We start from the raw sequence: 3,483 nt of genomic DNA on the forward strand, positions 1-3,483 counted from the left end.
GATCACTTTCCTCTTTGGCCCCATAATCCTCTTGATCAGAAAATTTGGGACACTACCGAGGTGCAATGAGATCTTGAGATGGAGAGATTATATTGTATGACTCACGTAGGTCTAAGGAAGTCAAAGCATCCTCACCAAGATGGAAGAAGAAGGGTTGGAGCTAGAGGAAAAGGGATGTGTTGGTGTGGGCCGAGGTGGAAGAAATGCCAGTACTGTGAGGGACAGCTGAAGACCACAGTGGCCTTCAGAGGTGGAAAGACAAGGCACAAGTTCTCCCCTGGAGCCTCCAGTGGTCACATCAGCCTCCTGACACCTTAATGCTAGCATGGAAGAATTATTTTTACATTTCTGGCACCTCCAACCAAAAAGATAATAGTTTGTGTTATTTTACACCACTGAGTTTGTGATAAAATATGAGAGCCGCAATTGGAAAATAATCCAGGGCTGGCTTGTCGCTCACTGGCTCTGTGTATCTGTGGTAAAAGTCTATAGGAAGTAGCTCCCACCAGTGTACAAAACCAAATTCTTCAGTACTTGAGAATTTTGCAAGCTCATAGTTGAACTACTGGTAGTATGAAATTGACCATGGTGAGAATACTTATGCCTCAGAAATCGGCAGCTCTGGTATGCAGAGCAGCTCAGCATTTTAACGTGCACCTCGGGGCTATAGCACCCGTTTTCTCCTTCCTGGATGACGAGATCTGGTAGCCAGAAATCTAACATGTCTATACTCAAGATGCACGCCCAAGAGATCTTTGATTCTCATGGGAACTCCACTGTGGAAGTTGCTCTCTAACCTCCAAAGGTGTCTTCCAAGTTGCTGTGCCCAGTGGGGCCTCCACTGGCATCTATGAGGTCCTACAGCTGTGTGACAATGACAAGACCTGCTACCTGGGCAAGGGTGTGTCAAAGGCGGTTGACGACATCAATAAAGCTATTGCACCTGCCCTGGTTAGCAAGAAATTAAATGTAGTGAGCAGGGGAAGATTGACAATCTGATGATTGAGATGGACTGGTGTGTTAGTTGATACATTGTGTCAACTTGGCTGAATCAGCTCTGGCAGTTCTAGGGGCCCAGCCCTGCAGTCAGGCAGGGTCCAACCTGGGGCGCTATTGGGCCAGTACTGGGGTGTGATTGGTTCAACCTTAGGGCCATGGGCCACCCTAGAGTGATTCAGCACAAAAAGTGTAAAAAAAAGAACAGAGGAAGGTGTCTTAGTTACTTTTTACTCGTTGCTGGGACAAATACCCGACACTCAAAATGAAGGAAGGAATGGTCTATTTAGCTCACAGTTACTGGAGGTTTCAGTCAAAACTCAGCTGGCTGGTTCCAAGGCAGAGCAGCACATAGCAGAAAGCATTCTTTCATGGTGGCGGCAAAGAGCAAGAGCACAAGGGAGGGGTAGCAGCAGCTCAAGCAGCTAGCTTCTCTTCCCTCCTTACATTGTAATGCAAATTACCTGCCCCAGGGCAGGGGCAGCGTCCACACCCGCAGTAATCAATCACAAACTCCAGAAGCCGCCCCAAGATTGCAAGAGGCTTTGGGGGAGCACCTATACACAAACCATAACAGAAGGCTTCCTGCAGCCCTGCCCTGCCCCACTTCCTTGAAGAAGTCCCAGGCTTCGGAGGAGCTATGCTCTTCATGGTGGAGCGCTGGTCTTCACAGTCAGCGTAGAAGGAAGAGAGAGGCTTGATGGATGCCGCAGCTGCTGCTCCTCCTCTGCTCTTCATTGTTTTCTGCCGCCATGAACTGCTGTCATTTGCATTGGAGCCAGCAGAGTATGAACCGAAACCTCCACAAACTATGAGCTAAATAAACCTTTCCTTCCTTCACTTTGACTTGGGTATTTGTCCCAGCAATGAGTAAACAGTAACTAAGACAATGGGACTGATTATAAATCCAAGTTTGGGGCAAATGCTATCCTTGTAGTGTCTCTCGTGGTGTGTAAGGCCGGTGCTGTGGAGAAGGGGGTGCCCCTGTACCATCACATTGCCAACCTGTCAGGCAATCCCAAGATCATCTTGCCTGTCCCTGCCTTCAACATGATTAATAGTGGCTCACATGCCAGCAACAAGCTGGCTATGCAGGAGTTCGTGACCTTGCCTGTGGATGCAACCAGCTTTAAGGAGGCCATGCACATCAGGGCCGAGGTCTACCACAACCTGAAGAACATCATCAAGGAGAAGTACAGCAAGGACACCACCAATGTGGGTGATGAGGGTGGCTTCACACCCAACACCCTGGAGAGTAAGAAAGCCCTGGAGTTGCTGAAGACCACCACTGGGAAGGCTGGGTACTCAGACAAGGTGGTCATTGGTATGGACGTGGCCGTGTCCAAGTTCTTCAGGCCTGGGAAGTATGACCTGGACTTCAGGTCTCCTGACAACCCCAGTAGGTACATCTCACCTGATTAGCTGAGTGATCTCCATGAGTCCTTCATCAAGGACTACCCAGTGGTGTCCAATAAGGACCTCTTCGACCAGGATGACTGGGGCACCTGGCAGAAGTCCATGGCCAGTGCCGACATCCAGGTGGTGGGTGACAGCCTCACTGTGACCAACCCCAAGCGCATCGCCAAGGCCATGAATGAGAAGGCATGCAACCACTTACTGCTCAAAGTTAACCACTTCAGCTTGGTGACCAAGTCCCTGCAGGCGTGCAAGCAGTACAATGGCTGGGGCATCTGGTGTCCCTCTAGTCTGGGCAGACAGAAGACACCTCCATTGCTGACCTGGTGGTGGGACTCAGCACTGGGCAGATCAAAACTGGTGTGCCCTGCTGATCCAAGCACCTGGCCAAGTACAACCAGATCCTCAGAATTTAGGAGGAGCTGGGTAGCAAGGCCAAGGTCACCAGCCGGAACTTCAGAAAGCCCCTGAGCAAATAGACCATGGCAGGTCAGCACCCAGGCTTTGGACTCAGGTAGTTAGGCCCCTTCCTGCTGCCACTTCTGTAGATGGCATCAGGGCCACATGGAGCCTGTGACCCCAGCTGTGATCTTGTGCTTATCACCTGGTGTCCCACTGTGTCTGGAGCCATGTGCGCCCCAGGCCAGGTTCCCAGTGGTTCTGTTGTGAAATAAAACCCTGGGGGCGGGGGGAATTAGCAGCTGTGAAATGAAGCTTTGTTTTTGTTTATTTGTTTGTTTTTAATTCCAGAGAGACAATTTGACAAACTACTTCTGTGGGTGGGTTTTGTGGATGTATGGGGAGTGTGCAGGACTCCTGTACCTAAGTGAGGATGTGTGTGAGAGACAATGCCGAGGACTCTAAGGACCTTGGAGGCAGGGGTTTTGTCTTGCTCAACTCTGACACTGTTTTTCCTCTTTGTCTAGTACATTGTGGGCTCTTACATATTTATTAAATAAAAGTTTAAAATATGCAATCCTTTAACAGTAAGTCCAGCTCAGCTCAGTCCTCTGACCTCAGCCTCACACACTGCATTGTCTAACCACTTGCTCAGGGCAGCCTGATACAGCA

The 3,483-nt window shown here is 49.8% G+C and overlaps 1 pseudogene; it reads left to right on the forward strand.

Moving 5' to 3' along the window:
* The first annotated feature begins 721 nt into the window (after window positions 1-721).
* Window positions 722-2,891, forward strand: LOC101592861 (annotated as a pseudogene).
* Window positions 2,892-3,483: the final 592 nt, after the last annotated feature.

This window comes from Octodon degus, unplaced genomic scaffold, assembly GCF_000260255.1.
Source record: "Octodon degus isolate 3935 unplaced genomic scaffold, OctDeg1.0 scaffold00011, whole genome shotgun sequence".
Classification (NCBI taxonomy): Eukaryota; Metazoa; Chordata; class Mammalia; order Rodentia; family Octodontidae; genus Octodon; species Octodon degus.